The following is an 18,462-nucleotide window of genomic DNA, read 5'->3' on the forward strand; positions in this document are numbered from 1 at the left end:
TTCCTTTTATCTGCCATTAGGACAGACTTTGCACTTTCAGCACGGAAGTCCTCATCCTTAAAGCCTTCTTGCCCCTGAAACCGAACGTTTCCCAGCAAGTCTGGACCGCGCCTAAGTCCCCAGTTCTCTCAACACCGAGGTTCCCCACCCAGGGCCGCGCCACGGTCGCGGGGAGGGGGCGTCGGCCGGCGGGTTTCGGCATGACCACACCGGGCTGTCTCCGCTGCGTCGGCGGCATCCCCGGCGTCCCCGCTGCGCGCCGCTCTCCAGGGCCCGCCATCCCGGGAAAGAAAGGCGAACTACATTACCCAGCAGGCCTCCCGCCGCCCTCTTTCCTTTCAAGTCTTTGCACGTGGCCGGAGGGGAGGGAGGGGCCGGGACGTCACTCTCCTACATTCTCTTTCCCTGTGTCAGAGCGGGGATCGTTTTTTTTTTTTTTTTTTTCCTTCCTCTACTCCCTCCCCCCCACCCGCCCCTCCCTCCCTCTTTCCCTTCCCTCCCTCCCTCCCCTCTCGGTTGGGTTTGTGCGCTGGGGCGCCGATCCCCTCCGCAGCCGGGACGCGCGGAACTCGAGGCAGGAGTCGGCTCTCTCGAGCCTCCTCCCTCCCTTCCCCTTCCCTGCCCCCTTCCCCCACCCCCGACTCGGACTCGGAGCGGCGGCCGGAGGAACCCCGAGGTGAGCATCCCCCCGCCCGCCCCCCTCTTTTAGTCAGCTCAGCTTGCGGATCGATTCGGGGACCCGCCGGGAGGCTGCGTGACGTGCGCGTGCTTATAGATAAATCCGAGAAAACCGCCCCAAACAATTAGCCCCCTTCCCCCTCCCTGCGCCCCCGGCCGCCGGGCGTCCGCGCCCATCCTCCGACCCCCTCTCGGTCGCGGACCGGACTCCACGAACTCGCCCCCTCCCCAGGTTCGCCGCTGCCCCGCAGGGCTCCCCGCCCAGTGGGGAGCCGTAGCCCTTGGGGCTCCCGAGAAGAGGGGGCTCTCGGGGGCGCACGGCTGGAGCCCGGCTCGCGTCGGAGCCGCACGGTATAGCCGCTGTCATGTGCCGGGTTCCGAGCCGGGGGGGGGCGGGGGGAGGAAGAGAGCGAGCGTGATTGCTCTCCCTTTTGTTTTGAAGCCCGCATTTGCTGCATCAAGCAGTTGCTTTAGTACCAGCCAAACTTGCAGCTGTTCTGACCGCGCTCCGCCGAGGTAGGGAGCGCGGCCCTGGGTGGCGACTCCGGGCCGGAGGCTGCTGCGCTGGCGGCTGCCGGAGGGACCCCAAGAGAGTGTCTCCACGCAGCCCCTCCCTCCTGTGGTGACTGATTGTGTCTGTAGCAGCGGCCGTGCGAGAGTGTGTGCGCGCCCGTCCCCGCGAGCGCAGGGATGTCTGTCGTCTAGACAGGCGGCACCCTCCCTCTGTCCCCGGTGAGCCCGCGGGCCGCGGGGGGCGCGGGGGATGGGAGCAGAGGAGGAACCCGAATCGGTGGAGCCATTGCGGTCGCAGCTTTGGACATTCTCTACGGTGGTGATTTTGTTGGCTTTTTATTATTATTCCTGTCGCCGCGGTGTAATTGGGCCTGGGGAATAGACCCGCCCGGCGGAGCGGGGGTTAAGTTGACAGGCTCTGAAAAGCCTGCTCGCGGTGGCCAGTGACCCGAGCGGCCGCGGGGTGGGCTCCTGCTCTGGCTCTTCGGGACGACGAGCAGGTGACTGTCCTGGACGCGGGTCGTAGGGGCAGGGAGGGCAGGGGGTGGTGGTTCGGTCTGCGGCGGCGGAGGTCTGCGGCCCGCGAGGACCGCGAGCCCGAGCCCGGGTGCGTCTGGAGGAGGCGTCCCGGGGACCGCGGGTGTGAGTTGGGTATATCTTAACACTGACGTTAAAAGACAATCGGGGTTCGGAACCTCTCCTCTGGTCGGCGTTGGCTCTTGGGTTTCGTAGAGTTTTCAGGTCTGGGGTTGGGGGGGCCGGTGTGAGCAAGGAGGGGGTGCGGCTTGTAAAGGGGAGGGCCGGCTGCCGGAGGCCTGTGTGTCCCCACCCCGAGGAGCGAGGCGTCGCCTCCCCCGCCCAGCTGTTTGTGTGTGTACACACCACTCCGGCATGTGTGGGGGGGCGGGGCGTGGGGGGGGACAGACCGCGGCGTAGTGGGGACGCGCGTGGGCCCGACTACCCGGTGAAGCGTCCCGCCAGCCCCCTCGCGGTCCCCGTTGGGCTCCTGGTCATGTGTGTGTGTGTCCGCGCGCGCGCGCGCCCGGGTTACTTGGACTGGGGGTCCTGCGGCTGTGCGACCGGGGAGCCCCTGCAGTTGCGTGTGCGCGGAGTCGGCGAGGGAGTTCCGGGCTCGCGGTGGCGCGGGAGACCCGCCGTGCCTCCCTCCGCGTCCCCGATGCCCCCTGACCCGGCGGGCTGGCAGCCTACTCGGCGGCGCGGGGCGCAGGTCTGGCCGGGCGGGGAGGGGCCGCGGGTGCGCGCGTATCGCCGCCCCCCACCCTCCCGACACGTTCGGGTTGACCCTTGCCCCGAGGCGGTCTGTGGGTGCGCGTGCCCGCGCGCCCGCCGCTGCCTCGCGGACCCGGGAGAGGACCCGCGCGCTCTGCGCACCCCCTTCCAGGTCTTCGTCCTGTAGACCGTGGGGGCCACAGGCTGCCCGGCCCGCCGGGCCCCGGCCGGTCCGGGCGCTGCCGCCCGCGCTGCTACCCGGGTGTGCTGCGGACCGCACGCCTTCTCCGCCTTCGCCACCGGCTCTGTGCGGCCGGGGGATTATCTCCCAGGCTAGGGGCCGGCGCGCAAAGGGAGGAAGCCGGTGGAGCTGCGGGCCCTGCGGCGGCTGGAGTCTCGGGAGGGCGAAAGTGACACAGCACGAGCGCCGCCGCCGCCGGAGCTGGAGGAGAGAGGAAGGAGCCGCCCAGAGCGCGGGGAGGGGCCGCGGGCTGTCCGGGCCCGGTTCCTCCTGCCCAGCGCGGGGTCTGGCCTGAAGACCTCAGGAATCCCGGCTTCGAGCATGCTCAGCTAGCGCGAGGAAATTGCCAGGCTTTCAAGAAAAACCAATTCTATGGGAACAGAATGCACCGAACAAACGTTAGATGTGCAGTACCTCACAGGACGCCCTCAGGTTGCCTGAGGAAACTCCCTTTGAGTATTTGACCAGGATTCGGTTTACACACAGATCATCTCTGGTGTGTCAGGTGTCTGTCCTAGATAATGTACGCTTGTAGGCAGTAATTTTGTAACGCATTCTGGGGTACAGTGTCATCGGTGATTAACAGATTTCAATAATAATAGTATGTTTGTAAGACTTTACAGGGCCTTTCTCCCACCCCCCCGCCCCCACTTTGAATCATCACGTTTATTAAGAGGGTCCGGTGAGGTATGGGGGGTATTAACCCCATTTTACAGATAAGCACACTGAGACTCAAAAAAGTGCCAAGGCCCTTCAGAGGGGGAAGGGCTACTTTCCCCCCTCTGTGGTCCTGTAGATTTCTCTTCTCAGCCTGTGGCTTTTAATTTAAATAATGGCCAGTGTGCGTGTGGGGGTGTTTTTGTTTTTGTTTTTGTTTTTGTTTTGAGAGTATGTCTTGGCACCCCAGGAAGTACTGAGCCTGAGTAAGGGGATAAATTATACTGGTATTTATTCTTCATCAAAACCATTTTGATTTGCTACCAGTTCTAATGAGAATAGCCATTAAAAAACAGAAGCCTGCACCGCTGGTATATTATTGCTCATCTCATAATTTTCTAACGGTGAATGGTTATCAGCTTTGATACATCCACCATACCGGAATCATACCTGCGTGTAATAAATCCATATGGCGTACATGTTTATGCAACACCTATCTGTGTTCATATGAGCGTGTTCATGGATTCAGTGTCCTTATTGAATCCACGGTTTATTCTTTTGGTATTGTTTTAAAGGGTAGATCCCTGAGAAACCATCCCAGATGATCCTCCCAGACCTCTGCAGCTCCAGAAATAGGGAAGTCCTGAAAAGAGCAAAGAGCTCCTACATGCTGGATGTATTTTTCAGAGTTCATGTACAGGAAGGTCCTCAGACACAGCCTGGAGGGTTATTAGGTTTGGCCAACTAATCATTCACTCACAACTATCTATTGAGCACCTACATGTTTCTGTATCTGGAAGTGTGTGCAAAGAAAATTGAACACATAGTCCCCACCTGCCAAAAACACGTTCCAGCTGCTGAGATAAATACAAGATTTTAAGTCCAGCATGTTTATTGAACACCTACCTTAGGCTAGATACTCTACTCTGTTTGGGGCACACAAAGATAGTATAGTAGAAGTAGCTAAGTTTAATGCAATAAAACAGGTGATTCACAGCCTATGGGAGAGAACAGATGATAAATACTTTAGAGCGGTCACCCTGGGACTTAGTCAATTTCACACATGTTGGTCAAGGGTCTTGTAATGCCAGTTCCTTTCCAGAGCAAATGCAGGAGGGAGCAACAGAGGAAGAACAGCCTTCCGTCCCTTGTTACCCTGGACTTCAGGCTGTTTGTGCCCTTCCAGTTGGGCCTGGTGGGTATGTCCTTCTGGGGAAGTTAGGCAGCTACTGGGAAACGACCCTGAAGTTAACCAGCAGATGACTGTGCTGAGCAGTGAGGAGCTGACAAGTTGTTCTCCATGGTCCTGCCCCAGCTCTGCGTGGCTACGATGGGCTGTGGTAGGCTGTCTTCAGTGATAGGCTGTGGCTTCCCTCAAGGTCTCACTCAGGCCCCTCCTGGGTTTAGTAGTTTCTGCCTTCCAGGTCGGTGTGGATGTTTTACTGTGGGTCTGCTTTTTATCTGTTCATTCCCAAACTCACTTCTGGGGTCCCTGACCCGGTCCTCCAATTTCATCTCAGTTTTGGGGTTTACTACCGTGGTTTTAAAGTTCTATTGTTTGCGGTTCAGATGATGAAGGAGGAAGGAGGAGATGGTAGGTAGGATGGCGAGAGAGTCCCAAGCCTAGAGAGAGAACAGGAGGTTCAAACAGACGGGCGAATCACAGTTGTTGGGAGTTTTCCAAACGTGATGGCATTGCTACATAGCTTACCCGGTAACGGGGCAGCTTCTTTTGATGTTCTTTTGGGGGGAGATCCTCCACCTCTCGGCCTTGCTGCCAACTCGGTCACCTGAGCTCAGCTGTTCACATTCAGGTTTTACTCTTCTGCCCCCCTGCGTCAATCTGCACACAATTTAATTTAGAATAGTCCTGTGATGGCGGCCTCCTCCCTGAATTATCACCATGCTATTGACATCTGCCTCTTATTTCTGAATTAAACCCAGGCCAAAGCTGTGGTTCAGAACGGGGCGGGGAGGAGGGGGAAACAGATACATCTCCAGATCCTAGGCACCCAGACCCGGGAAGGGTCTTAGCCATGAGCTGATCTCCATGTGAAGACCCTGAGGCCAATGAAGGTGAAATGACTTGCCCAAAGTCCCTGGGGGCCCTTGGCAGAGTGGGACAAGAAAGTCCAGATTTTGATGCCTCGTTCAGTCTTCCTTTTCCATACTGTGATGCTTTCTGAAAAAAATGGGGTTCTTACTTCCCAAAGAGTGAGACTGCTACCTCTTCTCTGCTCTCCTCTGGTTCTGAGAAAGGCGCTGGAATTCACTTCTTAGGCTCGAGGTTCCTTTCCTTTGAGACTGCCCTTCCCTGCCCTACCTTTCATCTTTGGCATCCAGGAATCCGGCTGAGGGCATAGATTTGCGGGAGGTGGTAGGCTTGGGGACTTCCCAGTGCATTTGGGTTTGGTCTTTGGCTTTCCCTTCCCGTGGCGGGGTCCTCAGCAACCTCCTGAAAGTGTTTGCAAAGCTGTTATGTATGTGCATTTTTCTAGGAAGAGGACCCATAGATTTCATTGGCTCTTCACCTGACTCAGTAAGGACAGAAACTACTGGTGGGGGTAGTGGAGTTGTGCAGGGGTTGATTGGCACTGGAGACTACACTTGATTTGGGTTTACAGTTTGCAAAGTAGTTCAACCAAGTGATCTCATCTGCTTTTTACCATAGCCCTGCCAGGCTGTCAGCATTATTCCCATTTTGGATATGAGGAAATTGAGCCTCCAAGTTTAGTGACACGCCTAAGTCACAAGGAAGAAGTAGAGCAGGGATCTGAACCCGGGTCTTCAGACTTCAAATCCAGTGCCTAGGGCTGGGATGGTCCATTGTGTCACATCATCATTACAGTTTTGTGAGTGGAGTGCTTCCAAGTTTTTAGAACTTTTTATGTCCACCGTTGGCTCATATCCAGCATGGAGTCAGACCCAAGTGCTGACTAACTTACTCAAGGATGGGATGGATAAAGTAGGGGAGACAGTTATCATAGCAATGATATGTGGATGGGGCCAGTTGGGATGATTTTGTGGAAGAGGTGAATTTGGGAGTGGGTCTGGGATCTTGGCGGACCTAGAATAGGTTTTCACTTGGGCCAATGGCCCAAAAGTCTGTAAAGGGGAAATTGTGTGGTGAGCACAGTGGTTGAGAAAGTTCTGAGGGCCTTGTAGTAGAACAGTCAAGGGGCACCTGTTCTAGAGTCGGAGATTGGGGAGGGCTTCCTAAGGGAGACAGGAGCTGAAAGCGAATGGATGAAAAGAAGAAACCAGCAGGAGAAGAGACGGAAGCGAGAAGGAACAGCGTGTGCGTAGGAGGGGCGATCTGAGGCTGGGCATAGCCAGGGATTGCAGCAGCAAGGTCAAGTTCAAAGGTGGAGAGGCAGACAGGGCACAGATCCAAGGAGTTTTGTGAGCCTGCCTGAGGACCTTGGCTTTTAGACTGCAGGTAGAGCACGGAGGATGGGGCTTTAAGCAGAGCTGAGGCATGCTGCCCTGGATCAGAAGGGAATGTGACCTGGAGCCCTGGAGTCAGGAGGCCACTGGGCCGATGAGGCAACAACAGGTTCCATCCAGCATCCAGGCCGCAAGGGATAAGGCCTGGAGCCAGGGCCGGGTGTAGGGGGAAGGAGGCAAGGCTATACATTAAAAACATTTGGGGACTAAAGTCTGTAGTGATTGCTTAGCTTAGAGGAATAAAGGAGAAGTCCCAGTGACTCCCAGGTTTCTGGCCTCACTGACGGGGTGGATGCCTTTACCCAGGTGTGAACTTCTGGTTGTCGGAGCAGGTCCACTGAGGTTGGGGTGAGAAGGAGGGCCGCTTGAGCTCCATAGTAGATGTGTTGGATTTGAAGCGTGGGTGGGAGAGTCCTGTGGAGCTGGCTCACAGACCATGCAGTGTGCGGGGTAGCAGCCTGAGGGGGATGTGTGGGCAGTAGCTACAGCTGTGGGAGTGGGAATGAGCTGCTAGACGGATCGCCTCGCTGGGCTGGGGGCTGCTCTAGACAATAAAAGACCTCTTCCTCCCATTGTTGGAGAATCCTTTGTCATGCCGGGCCACTGGGGCCGCCGTCGTCAGGGAAGCCGGGGCGGGGATGCTGTGTCATGCTGGAGGCCCAGCTGGCAGGATCCAGTGACAGCTGAGAGCACATCAGCTGGGAGCCTTTAGAGTGAGGGGAGAGGCGTTTTCATTTTTAACATCCGCTGCGAGCAGAGCCCTGTTCCAGGCGCTCAGGGCAGGAGCAACCGGCAGGGAAGACTGGCCCCTGCTTCCAAGGAGCAGGCAGTGTGGCTGCTCCCAGATGGGGACACAGGAGGCCACGACAACGCTTTCACTCCCTGCGCAAGTACTAGAGTACGATCTCAATAGCAGAGCGTTGCAGATACTTCTCTTTTTGCCGCACTGCACTTTTAGAGAGCTGATGTGTTTTAGGCAGAGCTCCAGTCTTTTCAGTTTTGAATCTTCATGGGCCTGAACGAGTGCCTGGCACATAGTAGGTATTGCACCTACATCGGTGGATCTGCAGAGATGTGGCCAGAGTTAATTGTTTGGGGTGGGAGGCCAGCCAGGGAAGGTTCTCGTGAGCAAGTCCAAAGAGGGTATCCCAACACTGAGTTAGAATATTTTTAGTACCACAGTGGAGTAAAAATCTTAAAAAATCATACAATTACCAAGCACCTAGAAACACTATATAAAATATAACTATCCTTTCAAAGAAGAGCCGAGTTCACAGAACGGAAGGGAAATACCCAGGGGACTCAAAAGTGAGTGTGTACAGTCAGCTTCCGCTTGGGCTAGGCCGTCCTGGGGGTTGGGTGGTTGTGGGGGTGTGAGGGGTGGTTGCTGGTCTCAGAACCAAGGGAGGTTGAGTCTTGGCAACGTCTCCTCCAGGAGAGGAGACAGGAGTTGGAATGGAGCCCCCCCCCCCAACTGGGCCCCTGCAAAGGTTTGCACACTTGGAGAAAGGATGGAATAGACTTGAGCCCATTGGCATGGGGGTGGGAGAGGGGCAGCTTGGCAATCTTGGCCTGGATTTCCCCACACTAGTGGGGAAAAATCAGCCCTGGAAACTAGAATACCTCAGGCCTGTTATGGCTTTGGATGTCCACTACAAATGTGGTCTAGAGTCCCCAAGAGGATGAGTTAGTAGATAAAGCTTCCAAGGACCAGGGTCCCCCAGCCCATGGCTCTCAGCTCCCAGGGGCACCAGGAAGATTCTGGGGCTCCTCACCCTTCATGGACTTGAGTCTCTGCCACCTTGGAGAGACTGCTGAAGGACCCAGGTGGCCTGAGTGAGTGAGGAGGAAGAGAGAGAGGCCTGAGCGGGAACCTTTCAAAAGGGCCTTCAAGACAACTACATGCCAGTGGAGGGGTGTGCAGGGCCTGTGAAGGGCTATTCCTGCCCCAGGGCTTCATCTCTTAGCAGAAGCGTGCAGACAAACCTGTCCAAGAAGGCCAGAATGTTCTCCCCTACCATTTACTCGGGACAAGTCCTTACTGAGGCTTCTGTCCAGATTCCCCTGAAGGGTGCCGCCCTATGCAGATTCCAACTGCTACTGGTCCCCCAGACCGTGTACCACATCGTCTCCCCCATGCCCAGGTTCCTGGAACTTTAAACTTGGAAACACCTTGGAGTTACCCATTCGATCTCCTAGCTGGTGTGGGAATCCTGGCTTATCTTGCTCCAGTGCTTCCCGCATGCCAGGAGTGTACTGCTCCACGAGGCAGCCCCTTCCCTCACTCGAAGCCTTTTGCAGTTGGAAAGGCCTTACATAAGCCTCAGGCAGCCCCCAGCCATTTCCCCCCATTGCCCCTTTGGCTGTTGTGAGAGATGTTTTCCAGGCCCTTCACCATCCTGTTGGCTTCTGCTGGAAGGGCCTTAATTTGTCAAGCTAAGATTCTGTGAGCGAGCGTCCAGCCAAGTCGCATCCTAACTTACTGAGCACAGAGGGAGCTTTTGCAGATGGGTGCGAGCTGAGCTGAGCTGGCTGCATAAGGCACAGTCTGTGATGTAGAAGTTTGGAGAAGCTTTGGCTCAGTGCTTTTCAGATTCATATGGAAGCAGCAGCAGCATACACCGCAAGTTCCTTCCTCCAACACCCAGAATATATTTCAGCTTATAAATAAGTGACTCTGGGATCTGATGCAGGGAGCTGACGTTTATCCATCTATTTATGATGTGCCAGGCACAGTGCTAGGCGCCCTCTGTATGCCTCCCTAAGTAAAAGTAACGTCTGTGAGGGAGAGAGACAGAGAAGCAGAGACATGGAGATGACTAACAGTCGTTGTGACAGTTGATCCCCAAAGTTTTTCAGAAGGAATGTGTGTGGTTCCATCCGGGCTGGGTGGGGCTCACATTCCCAATGCTGTTCCCTTTTAGGGCCTGCCTCCTGGGGTAGGCAATGTCATGATCTCACCGCTATAGCTGAGAAGCCACAGGCCTTTGCCATATGCGTGGGTCATTAGCTGAGACACTTAGGAGTTTGAATTGTGAGATTAAGAGTGTCCGCTGGAGAATCCACATCTTGATGCGTCACCAGATTGGATGGTGTTCACAGTCAGAGTGTTTCTTAGAGCACATAGTTTATCTGTCTTGGGGTCTGTCTGCAGTGCCCTGGGCTGTCCTCCGGTAGCAAAAGGCCTTCTGCTCCTCTGCATCTCCAGGATGGTTGGGGTCTGGGGGGTTCATAGATACCCCAGGCACCGTGTTGAGTTCGGTAGAACATGAGCTGCCTGAGCAGCGAGGTTGCCTCAGCCTGCTGGATGTCCAGATAAGCACCGCCAGTTTCACACAGGGCCTCTGCTGACAGGGCCCAGTGGCGAGGGTCAGGGATTCTGGGAAAGCACCCAGTTTCTCCTCTTTCTGCTCCCAAGGTTGTTCCTTCTGCTCACATTCTGCTGGTTTGCCTCCAACCTTTGAGCTTAAGGCCCTTACCTCTGTTAACATTTGGCTCAGTTTAGCAGGCAGGCATCAGGCACCTGCTGTGGGACAGATGAATTCGGGGAGCCTGGTAGGGTCCCTACGTCCCATCTTCATTTTGGTGGGGAAGACGGAATGGCCTCATGTTCGTGTAATGTGGGAGAAAGAAAAGTACGCCGAAGCAGCCAGCACAGGGCGATTATACTTTTTGTCCAAATGCAGCACGTTTGAGAGTGAAAGGTTATTAATAATTATGTTGGGACACAGACATCACCTGGGCCGGGGGAGCTTATGGCCACGTGGAGCAGGGATGTATGTGTGGGTGACAACCTGACACTGTCATCAGTCATATATACTACAGGAGGCACAGGAGGATGACGGACTATCGTCATACTTTGTATGCCTACAAAGAAATTGGCAACTGTTTCCCCATTTTGCTGAGAGGCTAGAGAGAAAAGCATTTTCCGTGGGGACTGTGGGCTCAAAATTCTGATGGGTCTCAGTTTCCAGCCGCAAGGATCTATCATCTGTCTCACCATGATCTCAGTTTTTGAGGTTTTTTGGAGCTGGAGGTGGAAGTTTGGTGAGATGAAGACCACCTGGCTTGTAGGATGTTCTTGGCTACAGGTGAAAGAACACCGGACTCATAGGGCTTAACAAACAAGGTGTTTACAGACTAGCAGAGCCAGAAGTCCGAAGGCAGGGATTCTAGGGTTGGTTAATTCAGTGGGTCGGGGATCATTTCAAGGACTCATTCTAACCTTACAGGCAACCGTTTTCAGCATTTTGGCCTTTGTCCTCGGGCTTGTCCCCTCATAGTCACAGGATAGCTGCCCCTGCTCCACACATCACGTTCTCATGTAACTGTGTCTGAGGGCGGGCAGGAAAGTGAGTTTCTCCTTGTGTTTTAATTTATCAAGCCTGGAAACCTTTCCCAGAATCCCCCTGCTGGAATCTCCAGCAAACCCCGTTGAAGAGAAGTGGGTGGCTCCTTAGGCCTCAGCTCCACGGAGGCTGAGAAAGCAAGTCTTGGTGTTTTCTGCCTCATCTACAGGAAGAGGTGAGACTGCTTGTAAGCGATTGGGGAGGAGAGTCATGGTTGGGTGAGCATTGATTAATGTTTGCCTCAACAGATTTCAGTATGATTTTGTTTACTTATTTGGGGGAGTTGTCCGCTTTATTGAGAAGTAATTGTTTATACCTCAGCATAATTGAAGTTAAAAGAAAATGCACCCCCTGGCTCTGGCAACTGATCTACTTTCTTTCACTATAGTTTTGCCTTTCGTAGTAATTATTATTTCTTAACTCACGGGTATCACTGGGGCATGGGACCCCGGGTGTCCCGGGGTGCCTCTTGTGTGGTCTCAGTAGGTGGGTTCTGGGGCCTCTCCCCACCAGTAGCCCCTCTCCTCTCCCACCGCTGGGGCCAAGGGGAGACCCTGGCAGACAGAATTGTCCAGAGGCAGGGAGCCTAGGTTGCAGGTGGCCCAGACAGCAGGACTAGAGATGCCTGAGGGGCTGAAGCTCTGGCTGGTTGATGGCAGACAGCGGTCACCTTTGAGGGTAGCAGTAAGGTTGGAAGGGGAAATTGCTCCTTGGTGTGGTGGGATACCTTGGGTCCGGCAGAGTCTCATCTGTGCTGCTTGGGAAGTCAGGCCCTAGCGGTGGACACTGTCTTCCCTTCCTCAAACCACTGTCCCCTTCATACAGACAAACAGCCTCGGCCATAGGTGCTGCCAGTCCCCTGGGGCCAATCCATCTCTGATGGGGTCTTTATACACTCGGCTAATCTGGTCAGTGTTGTCCCCCCCTCCACCCCAGGACTTAGTCTGCAAATCTTTAGGGCACTTGGCACTTGCTATCACTCCCATCATTCCTTGGGGCCTCACCTGACCTGTTCTCTGAGCTCGTAAGCACCTTAATACTATCCTAGTCTGAATCCTCTGCAGATAGATTACAGGACTAGGGCAGTGCCTGCCACAGGGTCCGTGCCCCGTGAAAAAAACATTTTTTTTTACGGCAGAGTACATACTTGTAGAATGAGGAAAGGCACTTGCGCATCTTGACCATCTCTCCAAATTCAAAACCAGATCATTGTGGCACAGCATGGTGCCCTGCATGAGCATTTATAGATCTCTACGTAATCCTTCCCTAAAGAGGAAGAAAGGTAACCCACCATGCTGTTAGGGGTTGAATTGTAACCCCCAGTACCTTGAATATGACTGTATTTGGAGAAAGAGATCTTAAAGAGATAATTCAGGTAAAAGGAGGTCCTGTGGGTGGGCCCTAAACCAATACGACTGGTGTCCTTAAAAAAGGGGGACATAAGGACCCAGGGAAGATGCAGCCCCAGAACATCTGGGGGTTGAGGACACAGGGAAAAGGCGGCCATCTGCAAGTCCAGGAGAGAGGCCCCGGAGGAAACCAACCACGCTGTCCTTTTTTTAAAAAAAGATTTTATTTTATTTTTATTTGAGAGAGAGAGTGAGAGAGAGAGAGAGCACAAGGGGGGGGAGGGTCAGAGGGACAAGCAGACTCCCTGCTGAGCGAGGAGCCCGATGTGGGACTCGATCCCGGGACTCTGGGTTCGCGACCTGAGCCAAAGGCAGTCGCTCAACCAACTGAGCCACACAGGCGCCCTCAACCATGCTGTTCTTAGTCTCGGCCTTCTAGCCACTAGAACTGTGGGAATATAAAGCTCTCTTGTCTAGGCTTACCCAGTCTGTGTTGTCTTGTGATGATACCCAAGCTACAACTCCAGGCGTGTGTGCCTCCCAAACCTGGACTTTTCTCTCTGAGCTGCTGTGTTTGGACGGTAGGGAAGATGTCTGTCAACCCAGGGATTGAACAGGTGGTATTTCTCCTGAAAACCCTGGGGCAGTTTATTTGTTAGGTATTGCAGTGATAAATGCTTAGTGAGCACTTTACTTGTATTATGTTAATTAGCCTTCACAGCCTCTCTTCCATAGTTGAGAAAAGGAAGGCACAGAGAGATTAAGTAATTTACTCTCAGTCACACACCTCATAGGTGGTTTAGTCAGTTTTGCTCCAGTTTTGCCTCTGAAGCATCACACACCGAGATTGACAGGTTGTGCTGAGGTTTCACTGTGGTGATCTGAAAAGGTCACTGGTCTCAGGTCTGCCACTGGTGACTTGGGTGACCTTGGGCAAGTCACATCACAGTTGATGTTTTCTCCTCAGTGACCTCAGGGATTGGATGAGAAAGTATCTAACGTCCCTGATTGTCTCCCTCTGAGGTTCCCAGTGCCAGGCCCCGTGCCAGAGGCAGGGATTAGATCCTCAGCATGGACTGGCACACAGAAGGAAGGATCCCTGTGATGCCATCTTTGGCTTTTGCCCACACCTAAGGCAGCAGCTCTGGATCTGCCTGATTTGGCCATTCAGACCTATGGTTTGGCAATTTTCTCCTTCCCTATAGAATTAATTTTTTCAATAAGGTAGACATTATCTCCACCCCATGCCAGGCCCCATTCTGGATGTTTTAAGGCTGTGCGCTTTGAGTTAGATCCACTGAAGGGTATGGGGAAAGGGTTGCTGGGGAGTGGTGTAATGCGTTTTCTTCCTCTGGGTGAAACAGACATGGTTGACTGCGGCCTCATTCGTGCCAGAGAGAAACCAGCCACAGGTTGAGCCCAAGTCCTCTGCATCTTGGCCCTATCTGTCTTGTTTCTATTTCCCTGTTTGACCCCGGTGGACAGCAGGTGAGGGTGAAGGTGAGGACGGGTGGTGGCACGGCTCTGGGATTCTGCGGGCTGAAAATGGGGCAGTAAGAACAAGAAGGAGGTAGCCTGGGCTGCTTATGGACACTGTCAGGGACCTGGTTTTAACCTTGGCGGCCCAGCTCCTGGTTTATCCTCATAGGATTTTAGTGATTTTAGTTACCCCATTAGAGCCAAGTTTACTTAATGTATCTGTAATGGATTTCAGAACCAGAAAAGCACTAAGTGTCAAGTTTCTAGTTCCCCCGTGGCCTGCTTGTGACCTCCACAGTCCCCAAATTCCAAGCTCTGGCTCCAGCATTCAGGGGCCAGGAAGAGGCTGTGAGATCCCAGTGGGTGCATGGACACCGAGCAGGACTGCTTGCTGTGGACGGGTGGCTGTCCATTATCACCTCGGTGCATGCCCTTGTCGGTGGCACCAGGGTTATTACTCCTGGTGTTCTTGGGAGCTGGCAGGGCTAATGTGCTTCTTCCAATGAGGACATTGAGGCAAGAGAACCCAAGGTGACTTGGCCAAGGTCACATAACACATTTTCCAGTGAGAAAACAAATTAAGGGCTGGTTCACCATTCAGGAACCCCTTAACTTTTATGCCTTCAAGTAAGGCATTTATCCTACTGATGGAGTATAGGCTGATTTTCAGTTGAGTATCTATGACTTGTAAACCATTACAACTTGTAAAAAATATAAAACATTTAAAAGTGTATCAAAGGGGAAGAAAAAGCTAGTACATGGAACTTGTGATTGCATTATTGCTTAACAGGATGCTAAATTTAATAAAAAGTCGGTACAAGGTCAATAATAATATTACAGGGGTGATACGGGTGTGACTGACAACTCCAAGGTCGTGAATTTTAGGAAAGGCTGCATAAGCAAGTTGGGTTGGGTTTATGTCACTTGGCGTTGGGACAGTTTTGAATAATACATGTTCCATTTCAGCCCGAGGCTAACCTCTTTTCATGTAACAAGTGTGGGTTCCTAAATATTTATTCGTATAAAACATTTATATATATGGCTGTAATTTGTAGTCACAAAAGATAGTCATTAACTAAAAACAACCTTAGTAAATATTTTTGTAAAGCAAAGAGTCCTTTTATACAGTCTCTAGTTCCTTTCAAAAGCACCTGTTTTGCAAATTTAGACTTTTTAAACCATAACTTATGTCATTCAGGATTTTGATAACCAGAAACTTCTTAATTGGCACTGGAATAACCTTAGCACAATGACAGTTAATACATTTAATTGTCAGAAAGATCTTAGCATCTCATGTGCTACAATAAAGACTCTTCTATTTGACATCCATTCCCCAACCAATAATAAATACTCTTGTCTAAAGTTAACTAAGGGGTACATTTTAGATCTAACTCATTCCAAAAAAATCTGTCATAGTTTTGCTGCTCAAATTCAGGTCATCTGTAAGAGTTATCTTGAAGTTGAGGTAATGACTTATCACACTGGACCCAACATTTTTAGGCCAGTATTGTCCCTTCCATGTTGTGAGCAATGGTGACCATATTTTCTGAATGAAAAATCAGGATGCGCATTTGAATATTTGAAATCGGGACTTCTCTCAACTGTCATCTTATGTCTGAATTGGGACTCTGGGGTCTCGTTCTCAAATTTGTTTTTATGCTCATACAAATTCAAAAAAAATTTTTTTTGATAGAAAGTATTGGCCCTACCTCCAGAGACATACTTTCTCTTTTCTAGTTTCCACCAAAATATCTTAGCTCCTTATGGTTCTGCTCCCATTATCATGTGTGTATGGGGTTTCCTCACCACCAAGCAATTCCCTGACACCAGCTGGGTATTCTACAATTCAGCTGAATTGGGGCTCAGTCCTACAAGACACCCCCCCCCCCCGCCACCCTCCAAACACACAAAATTCAGACACTGTACTTCTGACTGGCTATAGATTGGAGGTTCCAATGACCTTGCTCCTTAAGTTCCATTTAATTTGCTACAGTGGCTTACAAAACTCAGAGAAACATTTTGCTTACTAGGTGGATATAACTCAGAAACAGCCAGATGGAACAAGGTATATAGAAAGGGCCCAGAGTTTCCATGCCCTCTTGAAGCACGCTACTCTTCCCTAATCTTCATGTGTTCACCAACCCGGAACTCTCTGAACCCCATCCTTTGGGTTTTTAGGGAGGCTTCATTACATAGCCATGGTTGATTAAATCATTGGCCATTGGCAACTGATTCAACCTCCAGCCCTTCTTCCCTCCCCTGAGGTCCAGGGGTGGGACTGAAAGTTCCAACCCTCTAATCACAGGGCGGTTCCCTGGCAAGCAGCCCCATCCTTAGGTGCTTTCCAAGAGTCTCCTCCTTAACAGAAACCCACTTCAGGTGGAAAGGGACTTATTAGGAATACAAGACCTTTTTCTCTCATAAATTCCAAGGGTTTTAGGAGCTCTGTGCTAGGAACGGTAGATGACCAAATCTATGTCTCTTATTATAAATCACAATATCATACTCCTTTCTTAACATAACAGAATGTTAAATCTGGGGCCTGCATTCCCATCCCATCCCCCCAATTCCTAACAAACAAAAGAATATTTTCTTGTGTTACCTGTGGAAGCGAATAGCTTTGTGACCCGAGTAAATGGTTGACGTTTAAGAGCCTATTCTAGTTCATATTGCTGTGTAACAAAGCACCCTAAAATTGAGTGACTTAAACGATGACAGTCGTTAATTCTGCTCATGAGTCTGCAATTCGGGCAGTGCCCAGCAGGTGCAGCCTGCCTCTGCTCCACACCGTGGGCACCGTGTCAGCTGGGCTCGCTCAGGGAGCGCCCCGGAAGATCCGTGTCCAAGATGGCTCATTCTCATGGCTGGCAAGATGCGCTGGCCGTCGGTTCTTCTCCATGGAGCTGCTCAGGCTTCCTCAGAGCACGGTGGCTGGATTCCAAAGTCAATGTCCCAAGAAACAGGAAGGAGAAATGGCCGATTTCTTAAAGACTTGGCCTGGACGCTGGCTTACTTGTTGCTCCCACATGCCGTTGGTCAAGCGGTCCCTGAGTCTGAATTCCGGGAAGGGACAGAGACCCCGCTTCTTGATGTGAGCAGGGTCAGTCGTTCTGGGGGCCATGTTTAAGCCACAAGAACTGGTCTCACAGACCCTCACTGAGGTGCGGATTTCATCTGCTGGTCACCATGGTGTGTGGAGGGATGAAGAAAGGAATGTTTCTAAAACCCTGTTTGTTTGGTTTGAATTCAGTATAGTGAGTGAGTGTTTTATGTGAAGTCCCTTTCATATTATAGTTCTTTAACAAGTGGCTTGCCCTTGTCGTGGGTATGGGGGAGGGGCTCCATTTAATAATCACTCCCGGAACTCACTGAAATCAGGAAGCGCAGGCCCGTGGTTCTCCTGGGTGGGAGCCTTACCCCCGAGTGGCATCCCCACTGAGCGACCTTCTCAGGGCAACCCTACGGTGACAAGATCCTGTGCTGGTGGCTGGGGGGCTATCGAGATGAACCAGGGGACACCCCTCCCCTGTGCCTCACCTTCAGGGACCCCAGGGTGTGTGTCGTAGATGGAAAGCAATGGCCTCAGGGTCACTTTGTCTCACAGCGTGCTCTTTGACTGGCAGAACGCCACGGAGCATGCTCTGAATGCAGGGTTGACTACTTCTCTCTCCCTTTCTGGGGAGATCTGGGTTCCAGCTGTCAAATAACTCCCCACTGTGTCTTCCTCATCTGTAAAGTAGGGCATTTGGTCTAGGCCAGGGGTTGGCAAGCTATGGCCCACAGATCCAAGCCAGCCTGATGCATGTTTTTCTTTCTTTCTTTTTTTTTTTTTTTTTTTTAAGATTTTATTGGAATCATGACCTGAGCAGAAGGCAGACGCTTAACCGACTGAGCCACCCGGGCGTCCCCCAGTGCCTATTTTTCTGAGTGAGGTTTTATTGGAACATGGTCATACCTATTGCTGTGTGCATGTCCTGGCTCCCCCTGGCTACTTGTAGCTGAGACCATATGGCCCACAAAGCCTAAAATATTTATCTTCTGGTACTTCACAGGAAGTCTGTGGACCCCCGGTCTGGGATAATGGTTTTTCAAACTTCATCTTAGCCACAAAATTCTTTCTTCCAATAACTTTAACATTTTTATTTACCAATAAGTCAATTCCAATATTTACCATGTGCCAGACACTGTACCAGGTGCTTTAACATTATTGACTGATTTAATCCTTATAAAAACCCGATGAGGTGGGTATTATTATCATCCCCATTTTAGAGAAGAGAAAATTGAGACAGAATTAACAGAGAGGTTAAGTAACTTCCCTAAGATCACATAGCTAATGAGTAACAACGGCAAGATTCAGATTCAGCAGTCTGCCTCTAGAGTCCATGGATGTACCCACTGCTCTGCTTTGCTGCTCACTGGTGGTCTCCATGAGAACTGGGTAGAACAGAGCCAGCTGGCTGGCACTGATGTGGGGATGATCAGCATCTTCCCCTCATCCCTTGGCTCCTCTCTCTGCAGC

At 52.1% G+C, this 18,462-nt stretch overlaps 1 protein-coding gene across 8 annotated transcripts in view; it reads left to right on the forward strand.

Annotated features, from left to right (window-relative positions):
• The first annotated feature begins 480 nt into the window (after nt 1-480).
• CTIF (cap binding complex dependent translation initiation factor) overlaps nt 481-18,462 on the forward strand; it is a 288,471-nt gene continuing 270,489 nt past the window's right edge. For 5 of the 8 annotated variants that reach the window (XR_003516957.2, XM_027576486.2, XM_027576491.2 and 2 more), the window contains exon 1: nt 481-676. The gene's annotated coding sequence lies outside the window, so the exon portion shown is untranslated. Of the gene's footprint in view, nt 677-1,367; nt 1,511-1,591; nt 1,692-18,462 lie in introns of those variants that run through there. The other 3 variants (XM_027576488.2, XM_027576489.2, XM_027576490.2) reach the window with 3 other exon arrangements.

This window comes from Zalophus californianus, chromosome 14 (genome assembly GCF_009762305.2).
Source record: "Zalophus californianus isolate mZalCal1 chromosome 14, mZalCal1.pri.v2, whole genome shotgun sequence".
Lineage (NCBI taxonomy): Eukaryota > Metazoa > Chordata > Mammalia > Carnivora > Otariidae > Zalophus > Zalophus californianus.